The 12,390-nt window shown below is 43.6% G+C and overlaps 1 protein-coding gene across 6 annotated transcripts in view; it reads right to left on the bottom strand.

The window, feature by feature from the left end:
* Positions 1-12,390, bottom strand: part of KANK1 (KN motif and ankyrin repeat domains 1) — a 198,044-nt gene that overhangs the window by 80,254 nt on the left and 105,400 nt on the right. The window lies entirely within an intron of this gene.

Genomic DNA, 12,390 nt, shown 5'->3' with positions numbered 1-12,390 from the left:
CAAAATCAAACACCTGTTCAAAACCAGACCAGCCACTAAATTCCACTCTCCTCTTTCCAGTTTGTAGTTTGCCCAAATGTAAATCAATTCTGAGAAGTTGCTGTAAAGATAATGTCTACTTTTTAAGCTGAGAGAGCATATGGAAATGGGTCTTTGCAGGTTGCCCTCAAAGAGGACGGCTATTCTCTCCCACTATCCTTGGACAGCACAAACGGATGGGTTAACCATGCAGTGTTCTGCAGACCTATTTGTTCCGGGGCCATTCACTCTATCACAGCACAGAGGTACACGTCAGGAAGCATGGTGAGGAAACAGACAGAGTCCAGCAACTGCTGCATCAGAAGTAAGCGGTTTCACCCTCTGAGAAATCCTAGCCAACGGGTCATCTGAGTTCAACCTTTCAGACTAAGTACGTGGGCTTCACATCCCTCCGAAAGAGAAAGCATACCAGAAGAGACAAAGCGGATTAACGGCCATCTAGGGCTGGGGGCCCTGGGAGGAAATGGGGATGATGCCAGTGGGTATGGGTTTTCTTTTTTGGGGTGATGAAGATGTTCTAAAACTGTTTGTGGTGATGGTTGCAGAATTATGTGAATATATTAAAAACCATGGAATTGTACACTTTAAACGGGTGACCTGGATGGTATGTGAACTACATCTCAAAACTGTTATTTAAAAAAACAAGTAGGATTAAGATCAGGTGGGGAGGTAGGGGAAGGTTAAGATATGGCAAAAAGGTATCAGAAGAAACAGCAAGAAAGTAAGGTCTAAGAGAGGCAGAGAAAGCCTCGTGGGTGCCTTTCTACAGAATCACTTCTCCATCAACGAGGGCACGGGCTGAGCCTTCCCAAGGTGAGGACTTGAGGATGGCCCTGCTCCAAGTCCCTTAAGTGCTGGGCCATATACCTTAACATTCTTTGGAATCCCGGTGCTCAGAACACCCTGAACACTTCTCCATTTATGTATTAATGATGGTAGTGGTGACAATCTCATTAGCTATTTCACAAAACAAACCCAACTCCTGGAAAGGATATAAAAGATACTAAGAAAAAGGGAGGATTACCACCGAATGTTCTACTTTACTCCCAATGACCAAAGCAAGCATGCGATAAGGTGGATTCCCATGAAGGAACCACAGTCAGGTGAAGACTCTCATTGGTTTGTGTGATAAAGACTGAGGATACACGGGCACACCCAGATTCCCCCTAAACACGCTGCCCACATCTAATTGCATTAATTATCACTTCCATGGGGAACCTGGTTTCTCACGGCGACATTTCTCACCATTGCAGGGCTTTCCCCCACACACAGGACTACATGTTTCAGGTTTGCAGTATCATTGGTGTAAACGGAAAATTGGTTTGGGCTGTTGATGGCTCCTGGAAACACCTATTAAAAACCGACATCAAAATCCAGCACTCCCTTTTAAAATTTCATTGCAGCACAGGTGGACATTTAGAAATGCTGATAAGTACCCCCAAAAGGAGTTTCCGTTCAGACGGACTTGCCCTGCAGGAGCATCTGGGATGCAGTGGAGCTGCCAAGAGTCTGACATTTCACAGAGCATAGGGGTAGGGAGGAGAGCAACTGGGTTCCTGCCTCAGGGCTGCAGTTATTCTAAGATGAAGCTGGGTACAACGAGATCTGGAGGCCTTACCTAGAACATGAGACAGACCCACACACTCACACACACAGAGGAAGGCAGAAGGGCGTGGGGCTCTTTGGTAAAATCATCCAAGATTAAATCTGCATATGGAGAGAAGGTGGGCTCTTGAGAAACTGATTACTGCCAATGATAAGAATGAGAGAAAATGAAAAGGGAGGTGCCTATTTAAGCAAAATAGTGCAGAATGTAATTCTAGCTCAAGTAAAATGACAGCCTGGAGAGACCTGTTGAAGCCTGGTGAAACAGTGTTTAGCGTCAGACCTGGGGAGGAAAATGCGTCTTGAGAGTATTTTGATGGGCTCCTGTAGGAATGTAGGACTTACACTGAGATTTGTTTTTTTCACCTACTATGCATTTTATGAATCTTCTAAATCATTAAGTTTGCTTAGGTGACTCTATTAAAATACACAAAAATAAATGCCCCTAAATTGTGGACATTGTTATGTCCCATTTTCTGTCTGTTCCTGGCGTGGCACAGTCAGGCTGAATGGCAGAGAGAAGAATCACTCCCTGGACCAGTCGAAGAGGAAATTCCAGTACTCACATTGCTTCCATGATGAGAGGAATCTACAGAAGAGAATGATAAGGAACCAAGTACCCCCTCAACGGCAGAGTCAAATTCAACAAGTTTATGAAAGACGACCAAGTCAATCTATCGCAAAACAATGGACCACTCAAAGTTTGCCCAGAACTCAGGAGTTAAGAACTGACACATTCTTTGCCAAATAATCTGCCTCTAGTTGACAGGACACATTGGGACACTTTACAGAGCTGGTGCCAACAATGTAATTTGAGTACCACTGGTCAGGAAATATTTCTCCGAGACTCTGTTTCTATGATTATCCTGAACAAAACCAGAACATCTCTGACACAGAGGGGGCCAAGCTACCATTACCTGCTTGAAATGCAAGATGGTGGCCAAGAGAGCAAAACCGCAGGAAAGGTGTAGAAGAGGGGAAAACAGAAGTGGCTAATACTGTGCAAGTGAGACTTCAGCCGAGGAGGCCTTACTGACATCACAGGCAAGAATTGCAGCAGGAGCACAGGGCCTATGGGAGCGCGCTCACTGCTCATTCCCATTTGGTCGAGTCCTGTTTGCAACTAGCCTCTGAGAAAGAGGGTGGGTTCATTGGCAGTTTCACGTTGGATAGACCGGGGTTCTAGACAGTCATATGAGCCTAATATCTTTCCTCATGATACTGCTTTGCCAGAAGAATCACTGTTATTAGAAGATTCTGTGATATACCCTGAAAGTATTAAGATGTTTAAGAAGTTGATGAAAAGCCTCAAATAACTACAGTGCAGGTGGAGGAACAGCCACAACAGTACACTGCTTGGATGAGCAATGTCTTAATCCACCACTAATGATGGAGAGCACATAGCTAAATTAACTTGCCCCTCAATGACCGCTGTCCTCATATCTTAATCACTGTCTTTTATAAGAACCTCTGAATCTTCAATTTCAGTTTCCCAAACAGTTACTGTTGCTACACAAACTAGGATATACAGAACAGTGTGTATCTGTATGTGATTTGGATGTGATGCTTGGCACTTTTGCAGCCATTCTGCCACCAAGGAGAGCCAGTTTGAAGACACACCTGCACATGGCGGATCGCAGAATGGAATGACAGTAAGAATGTGGGTCTCCGATGATAACTGAGCCACTGAATCACCAACTCTAAAAGCTGTTCTTTAGACTTATGTTATGAAAAACATTAATTTTCCTTATGCTTATGGCAATTTCCCATCTGTCCCAATTTAAAAATTCCTTTTAAAATCTATGCAATATTGGGGCTTCCATTTGAAATACTCTCCATACTCACTATTAGGAAATGTATCTAAACAGCACTTATCTAAAAAATTCTAAATATTTTGACATTAAACATTTAATCTGAAAACACAGACACTCATTCCTGGGTTTCTTGGCCCCACAGGACAGTGATTCTCAAAGTACGATCCCCACATAAGTGACATCACCTTCACTAGGGAACTTAACAGAAATGCCGATTCTCAAGCCTCGCCCCAGACTTGTTGAATCAGAACTCCTTGGGAGCAGGCCCAGCAGTCTGTGTTTGAGTAAGTACTCCCAGTGAGTCTGATGCATTCTAAAATTTAAGAGCCACTCCTGCAGGAAACACTACTTATGACATCAGGTACCAGGCATCATGACTCACAATCAAATGAATGTTGAATCATCCAAAGTGGGTTAAATAGGTACCAAGCTACCCTCTGTTTTCTAAACAAAGAAAGTATTATCCTCGATGAAGAAAGGCAAGACAGACAAACGAACATTCAACAAGTTCTCAGACAAAAGCTTTCACATCGCTATTGTGTAGAGATAATAAGAATAGTTGGTAGTGTCTGAAGAAAACAGAAGACCTGGGAATAGCAAACTTGAGAAAGAATGAGGTTGGAATAAAGTAGGACTTGTCAAAAAGGGGCATGTAACTGGATGAAATAAAGCACTAGATAAATATTCCTGAAAGGTGCGAAGTTCTGAACGGGAACTTGAGAAGGGCCGGGGAAGTCTGAAGAGGCTTGGACTCTTGGACCTAAAGGAAGATGGAGGCTCGAGTGAGAGCTTACAGAACAGAAGGCACAGCTAGGATGAAGCTGACAGGGAACGCTCAGGATCTGGGCACAACTACTCTGCTGATGGAAAAGGACTGAGCTTCCAGGACGTCCTCACTCCCGCCCTGAATGCTGTGGAGCAAAAGGGAAATGAGGAGATGCCTACAGTCCAGGTGGGGAAAAGCAAAAAGAGAACACACAAGAAATAAGCACCTGTCTGTGTGGTTAGACGTGTCAATGACGAGAAACAAGAAGATATGGCAACAAGCTGGACAAGAATCCTGAGAAGTTGTAAATCATTCTGATCATTCTCACCAAGAAGAGTTTGGCAAATGGATGTCTAAGCGTGGAGTTCTCCACCCGGCTGCCCATTAGGATCTCCCGGGAAACTCCTAGATGCCACTTTATGAAAACAGACTGAGCCCCACCCCAGACCAGTTGACACCGAATCTTTGAATATAAGGCTTGGATATGCATATTTTTACAAAGCTCCTCCAATAATTCTGATGCACAGTGAGGACTGAGGATCATTGTCTAAGAGTATTGGAAAACAGTGAAACTAAGAAAATCTAAGCCTATATGCACCATGCAGTTTGTGATTCCTTATAAAAGGGATAAAGAGGGATGTGAGTGAACACATGGAGAAAGAATATTAATAAATTGTGAAGGCCACTCTGACTTTTTCTTGTTCTACTAATATGGAATTCTTAGCTTTCTAATAATAGAAAGGGATGGCTATTCTATTTTGAGGACTGGCTCCAGGCTCAAACGGGCTTATATGGACAGGAGGGAAGAATACTTCCTTCTCTGGGTTATAATAGTCTTAGTAACATTTTGGGGAATGAGTTTGCACAAATAAAGTCAGGGTCTGTGGTTCTCTGAAAAGTGCACTGGGGAATAGAGAGAAGTACAGACATACCCCAAGGACCTCGGAATCCATGGGGAGATGTGACCTTCACAAAGGTGCCAAATGAGCAGAACAGACAATGGACAAGGAAAGTTCCATGGAGCAGAGGGAACATGGGTGACGACGTGGGCGCAGGCACCTAAGATCAAGAGGGACAGAGAAGAGGTTTGCTGACAGGTAGGCACACGGCTTTCTATGGTCACCATGGGGAGGCCAAAATGGACTGGGGTGGGCGTGGGGAGGAGGGGTACACACTGGGAAGTAGGAAAGCCCTGTAGTCTCGATGGTTGACTCTCCATCTATGTTCTATCCAGGTTGGTTACCATAGTAACTTCATTCCCCTGGCCAGTGACTGGTTTAGGAAAGGACATGTGACTCAATTGTGGTCAAGGAAATGTAAGGAGATGTTCTCTAGGGCACTTCTGGGAAAAGTTTCCTCACTCCTAAGAGACACGCAATGCCCTGTCTGGATGTGATGCTTGGCACTTCTGCAGCCATTTTGTCACCATGCAGAGGATGTACCAGCAGACAGTGGATAGCAGAGTGGAGTGACAGTACGAACCTGGGCTTCTGATGATATCACTGAGCCACTGAACCAACCTCAAAGGCTGCTCTCTGGACTTAAGTTATGAAAAAGATGAACTTTCCTTACTGTGTAAGGCAATTTGATTTGGGGTTTTACTTGCACCTAAAACATATTCAAACACTAAGACTAGAAAGATGAGTTGGAATAATTCTTGAGGGCTCATAGGCTGGGTTCAGCAATCTGGATTTTATGCTATGGGTAAAGAAACTTTACTAATTAGGAGTCTTACGAGTAAGAGTGGCGCTGTTGATAGCAACCTAAACGGCAGGAAAAAGAGTGATAAGTATTATTACTTATTAATAGTCCATAAAATCTTTCATTCCCTGATTTTTTTATGGGACACTAAAAATGAGTGTGTAAAAAAGTCAAGATTGGGCAGAAAATGGTATAGAAGCTCATAACGTGGAGAGAAAGAGCCGTGTTGCCTCGGCCTGTTTGCTGTGCTCAAACGCACATTTCATGATCATTTCTGATGAGGCACCCAGGCACCCTGCCCAGACAATCAGCTCCAGGTTAAACCCTCAGTGCAGCTCATCAGAATGGAGATGTCCCTCCCCCTCCTCACACACACACACAGTCAATGTGCAGCTTCAGAATTCATTCTAAAAGCCCCATCCAAAAGGAAGGCCATGCCTTTTGCCCTGAAGCTTTGCTAAATCTGCAGATGAAAGTAGAAGTTGTAAAAAAAAAAAAAGAAAAAACATTACAAGCTGTTTTATTTTGCATGAAACCTCCATCCACACCAGTACGAGTATACATAGCAAGTAATTATCTTCTCCATGCTCCCAATAATTATCTTCTTGAACCAGTTTTTAAAATATTTCCCATTCAAGTTTCCTTTTAAGATTAACAATACAATTACTAAACCATTGATTTCTTTGACCTCTTCTCTTAGAACCCCAAGGTAAAGCACAATCATCCAGACAAGTAATTACATGCTGTGGATGCATCATCCCAGAGATCAAAAACTAGGAGTATGGAATTTCAGGAGTATTTTTGGCCAAGAAAATCTAGAAAAGTTGGCTGCCAATATCTGATGTTAAAGGAAAACACAAAATCTGACTGCAATACAAGTTCATTGCTACTTTCTAAGGCTTGACCAATGACTAGTCATCCTTAAATTGAGGGCCAAACATCTCCCTTTTTTGATCAAATCTTTATTAAGTGGCTATTAAGGGCTAGATACAGTGCTCATCTTAGGGAGACAGGCAGCAACGATACAGCCTTTGTGCTCATGGAATGCAGAGTGATGGAAGGAAAATTATTGTGACATACTGTAACTTCACTCTATGTTAAATACTAATCCTATTGGTGTGAGCTGAGAGCTACAGAAACAGAGGAATGGTGGGTAACCCAAACTGGGATGTGGGAAAGGGTTATCAGAGAACATCACTCTTGAAGTGGGTTTTAAAGATGAGTAAGGTGGCCCTGAAGGGGAGGAAATACAGTCTTCAGAGAAGACATTGGCAGGTGCAAAGGCAAGAAGAGACCACAGGATGGGATGTGTATGAGGGAGTTGTGGGAAAGTAAATATGCAAGGATGGATGTCTAAGGGCTTTGTAGGGCCAAGCTAAGGAGTCTGGATTGTATTCTGAAAGCAGTGGCAGTCATTGAAAGCCATCCAAGATCCAAAGCCACAGAACTGGGTTAGTTTTTAGGAACGACTGCTCTGGCTGAAGAGAGGAAAACGACTTGCCTCGTGAAGGGGGAAGGTGAGAGCAAGGAGGCTCTCAGGAGTCGTTCCATCGTGAAAGTGTACAGCAGTGGTGGGGATCAAAAGGGAGGTGTGGGCTGGAGGCAAACACAGGGAGCCTGGCAGTGTAGGGCTGTGGAGCACCAGGGCAGAGTTCACAGTCCTCTGAGAGAGAGGAAAGGCGAAGCCGTGAACTTGCAGTGGACACTGTGGAGACCATGAGACTCTCCTGCCTAAACTGTCCCTTAACCAGGAGGAAGACCCATGAAACTGGGGGTACTAATGAGGCCATACAGCATTTCATTTTTGTGTGGGCCACATAACTTTCATAGATAATTCTGTTTGCTGGGCACAAACTGTACTGTGTATTTAATCTGCTTCCAATTCGTGAATTAATACCCTTTTCCTCAAAGCAAAAAAGTAAGAAAATATTTGTGGGTGGGTGGGATGCAGACATATTAACACCGAATGGAAACAACAGCAACAGACACACATCCCCCCTACAGCCGCCCAGACCACGACATTTGCTCCCACCAACCAGTCACACCCTCACTCCGCCTTTTTCTTAGACGACCTTCAACAGCCAGATCTTGACTAAGTTTTCCGCAGCCGCTCTCACTTCCCTTGTCTCGCCTTCCACCTGAAACTCTTCTGCACTTTAGATTAACTATTACCTTTTATTCCTATTATTATTCCCTTTGTTCTTAAAATGAGCATTCACATTCCACTAACGGATGAGCTAATATATGCAAAGTACCTAGTACAGTGCCTGACATATAGAAGGCACTCAGTAAGTTGTTATTATTGTCGCTGTTTACAACACTTTCCCCAAACACAGGCTCTGGAGTCCATTGGCCCATCTCTCCACTTTGCTATACCCATTCTCTATAGATACATAGGAGGTGCTGCCTCTGACATGTCTGTGCTGGCGATGGCAACAATGAAACACTGTGACCGAGCGAGAATTGAGTAGTGCTGTTCTGGCCCTTCACTGGGAGAAGGGAGAAGCAGGTATCGTTTGTTATCCATATTTGCTTCAGAAACCAATGCATTTTCTCCCATGACATGTGTTTGGATATTTATTATTTGTTTGTCTATGACGTGCCTCACAGGAGGAACGAGAATAGTTAAGTTACTGAATCAGAAAATGTCATCGCTTTTCTCAGCAACTCATCTGAGCAGATGGTAAATGACTACTTTTATGGCTTGTTTCTTTATTACATGTAGAAATATTTATTAACATTGTATTTCTGTCGCATGTGTGCAACCAGCAAGAAACCAAGTTAGGCAGCTGCCAGGGAGGCGGGAGGAAGGGAGAGTGAATGGCGATACGCTCTGGCTTTTGTCTTAGCAGGTGAGCAAGCCTCAGCCTGGGGGTGGGGAGCAAGGAACACCTACGTATTCCTCTGAAGCCAAAAAATGCTACGCAAGGCAACACCAACAGCCACCCAGAGCAACTGCCACCACATAATGCCATGTTTCATCAAGTCTGAGATGTCCCCATTACAAGAGGGAAACTATTTTATGTACCACGAAGAAAGCAAAAGCATCCAAAATGGAGAATTGAACAGAGGGGGCCCCCCATGAAGCTGGGGCACCAAAAAGCAACAGAGAAATAAGCCCGCCATGCAGAAAGGGCTGGTAGCGAGGCGAGGGAGGAGGGAATCTTCCCTGAGAATTTGAACCTCAACCAGTACCGGGGTGGGTGTGCATTTTGAATTCCTGCCACCAGAGTGGTCCGAATGCCCTCAGGCAGGGACCCTGACCCTTGGTCTCAGTTTGGTAGTGCCCCAAGTGACTGGCAGAGGCAAACTCTTGGAAAGCAGTGGACTTCAATGGAGACTGTAAGATGCATCCCAATTTCAGATACGTTAACGCATAAAAATATGTGCATCTGGGAACAGAAACACAGGAACCCTCGTCTACCGTGAGGCCCATCCCAGGAGTTATTCAGGGTCTGCAGCCGAGAATAACAAAACCCAGGAAGAGGGTAAAACAGAAATCAAAGTCCAAAAAGCAAGACAGGGGTCCAACAGGTGACCAAAGGCAGGGAATGAAAGCACACGGGGGACAAGGCACTCAGGACTTGCAGCCAGGAGCAGGTCAGGACAAGCGGGCTGGAGCTGGGGCGAAGCCTCTGTCCACTTGTTTCTCTGGCTTCCAGAGCCAGGAAAGAACCTCTCCCAGCTTCAATTCCTCACCAATAAAGTGCAGAAAATACTTTCTCTAGGATTACTGAAGAAATGAAAACAAGAAACTGTATTTTAAAAGTGTTTTGTATACTATAAAAGCTCTGTGCCCATAATAATTAGGCTTATTTTTGATATAAATATTCTGAAAACTCCTTTAGTAAGATCCTGTGTCTTCTACCTTTTCTTGTAATTTTTCATTTAGCAGAGGGCCGTGCACAAATCAGGCACTTAATAAATCTTTACTCAGTGAATAAATAAACACCGCTAACTTCTGGCCCCGGCCCTACTTGGCCCTTAAATTCCTGAGGGTTGGTTACGAAGCCTGCAGAAAATAGAAAGGGGAGAAAAGACAAAAACACCAGTTCAGAACATGATGTATTTATGCTTAAACAAGTACACAGATCCCACACACCCACCCTTGGTCTCCCTGAAATTCACACCTACAACAAAACTGAAATATTAGCTGGGATGACATGATGTTTTCACAGCAAAAGATTGAAGGCAGGCTCCAGGAAGCAACTTTACAACGGAACCAAACAGAACGGAAGACGGGCGACTTCAGAATGGGAGGGTTGTTCATTACGGGCAAAAATACCCTTGGCATCATCAAAGAGCATCTTTGAGAGAAGAGACCAATGTTTAGATCTCCTGGAATATCCTGGCGTTTGCTGGTCAAACTTATTAACAGGGAACAATAGGAAAAGGAGGTTTCCTCGCCAAGGCACAAGCTTGAATTGGAGAGGAGAGCAGGTCCCGGACTGGGAGTAAGAATTGGGGGTCAAAGATGAGGGCTTCCACCACCAACCTGAGTGATGCTGGGTTCTCTAAGGGGACGTCACGGTTTAGAGAGAACAGGAGGGAGTGGAGACTGGGGTTTACCCAGGCTCTGTCTTCATCTGTCACATAACTCTGGGGAGACTTTCCATAAAATGAAGAGTAGGACAGGATGATCCAAGGAAAGAGCAAATCAAATAAACAAGAATGAAAAAAGACAAAAATAGCTACATAGAACAGTAAAAGGAGTAAGTCTGAAAGAGAAGAGATTGGGAAAATGGGTGTACATATACAGAATACAAGAAATTAAAAGGGTGGTCCAGAAACTTGAACGGGATCCAGGGAAGTTTCTTAAGTAATTTAAGGATGGGCACAAGAGGTTCAGGATGAAAATGATAATTTGGGGCAATAGAGAGTGGTTAAACCGGGAAATGAACTGAGTGGAAGGCGATACGAGCAGTCTAGAAAGAGGGCCAAATTCTCAGCATCTTCAAATACACAGCATCACCCTCAAACCAACACACTCAGGAGACAGATCCTTTTAAAGCACTGGTCCACGTTTAGCCAAAGAGGCCTGAAACTTCTTTCCATTCATTTTATTATGAAGATTTGTTTGAGGAACTCTATTTCAGGATATTTCTATGGGGGCCATTTTCGTTAACAAAACCAGGGAAAGGCAGAGATGTGTCCAAAACACTACTTAAAAAAAAATGATTAAACAATCTCAAATCTGGTCTTTTCTAGGCATTCTTTGCAAGAAGCAGGCAAGGAGAAATATAGAATTTGCACGACAGATAACTATCAGAAGACTCAAGACGCAAGTTTCCTGTGGACTAACGGAAAAGAAAAACGAAAGCACGGAGGCTTGAGTCTTGCCCAGTAATAAACAGTTTTTCTGGGAAACTTGGAGGCAAGGTCTAGTCCACCTCAGTCAGGCTGTCAGCCTGCATTTTTGTTGGACTCAAGTTCTTAGAGATTTAAATTTTTCCTATTCTCAACCTTTGGCTTATAGCTAAATACCAGTTCTTATCTGGGGGCACTACTTGATAAGGACTTAGGAAAATGTACTGAAAAAATATGTTTAAACAAATCTTTCTCACGACAGTAGCAGTCTTGTCCTCTGTGCAGAAATCTAGCTCTTATCACTAATCTGCAGGCATGTGCTACCGAAGAAGAGACACCTCCGTGGGCTAGTAGGGTCTAGACACTAGCGATCCTAATTGCTGCCCGCCCTTAGCAGCACCTTTCAGACCCCAGAGCATCTTACGCAATGCCAACTTCTTTAACATTCATGTTAGGTTCCATTGCCATTGCATAATTTAGAAATTAAGGAATAAAAAAGTTAAATAGTTTGCTCAAGAGCATAGAGTAAGTCCAAGTCGAGATTTAAGCTTTAAACTAAAGACTATATGGATGCACACCGCTTGGATTTAGAGAGGGGCTCTCATTGGTGCTTTGGGAAGGAAGTTTTCTCTTAGTTGCATTTTTAAAAGAGATATTGGTTTGTTGTTATTGTTCTTTAATGCAACTTTTAAGATGTTGCTATGCAGCTCTCCAGGTGCATGCTAGATTCATTTGAAGTCTAAGTAATTATTTACACATTTATCATCTGCTCCCATTGGATTTTAAGCTTCTTCCAGGGCAGGATGCATGCCTCAGTTATCCTTGTAGCTGTCTTTCACCATGCCTAAAACAGTGCCCCTCAGAGAGGGTCTTAGAGGGGCATGAAGTGATGACACCCTCAGATGAATAGCTTCTTTTTGCTCCAAAGGGTGTCTTTTACGGAGACTGAAAATACAAGTCATCGATGCCAAATAAATTTAATCAGGTTTCAGGTATTCCTCAACTGGCCCGAACTAGGCTACTCCCTTATCCCCTTCTTCCTTCCATCCCTCGCAAAGTCCCATGACACAGCAGGGCAAGAAAAGCTCCAAAAGCTAACTGGTAAAAAAGACCCTCAATTTATAAGCTTCAATAAGAGTTGAAAAAAATTTAAATGAA

This window comes from Equus asinus, chromosome 23 (assembly GCF_041296235.1).
Source record: "Equus asinus isolate D_3611 breed Donkey chromosome 23, EquAss-T2T_v2, whole genome shotgun sequence".
NCBI lineage: Eukaryota > Metazoa > Chordata > Mammalia > Perissodactyla > Equidae > Equus > Equus asinus.
Note: the sequence above shows the minus strand (reverse complement) of the source record. Positions and strands in the feature narration are given on the sequence as shown.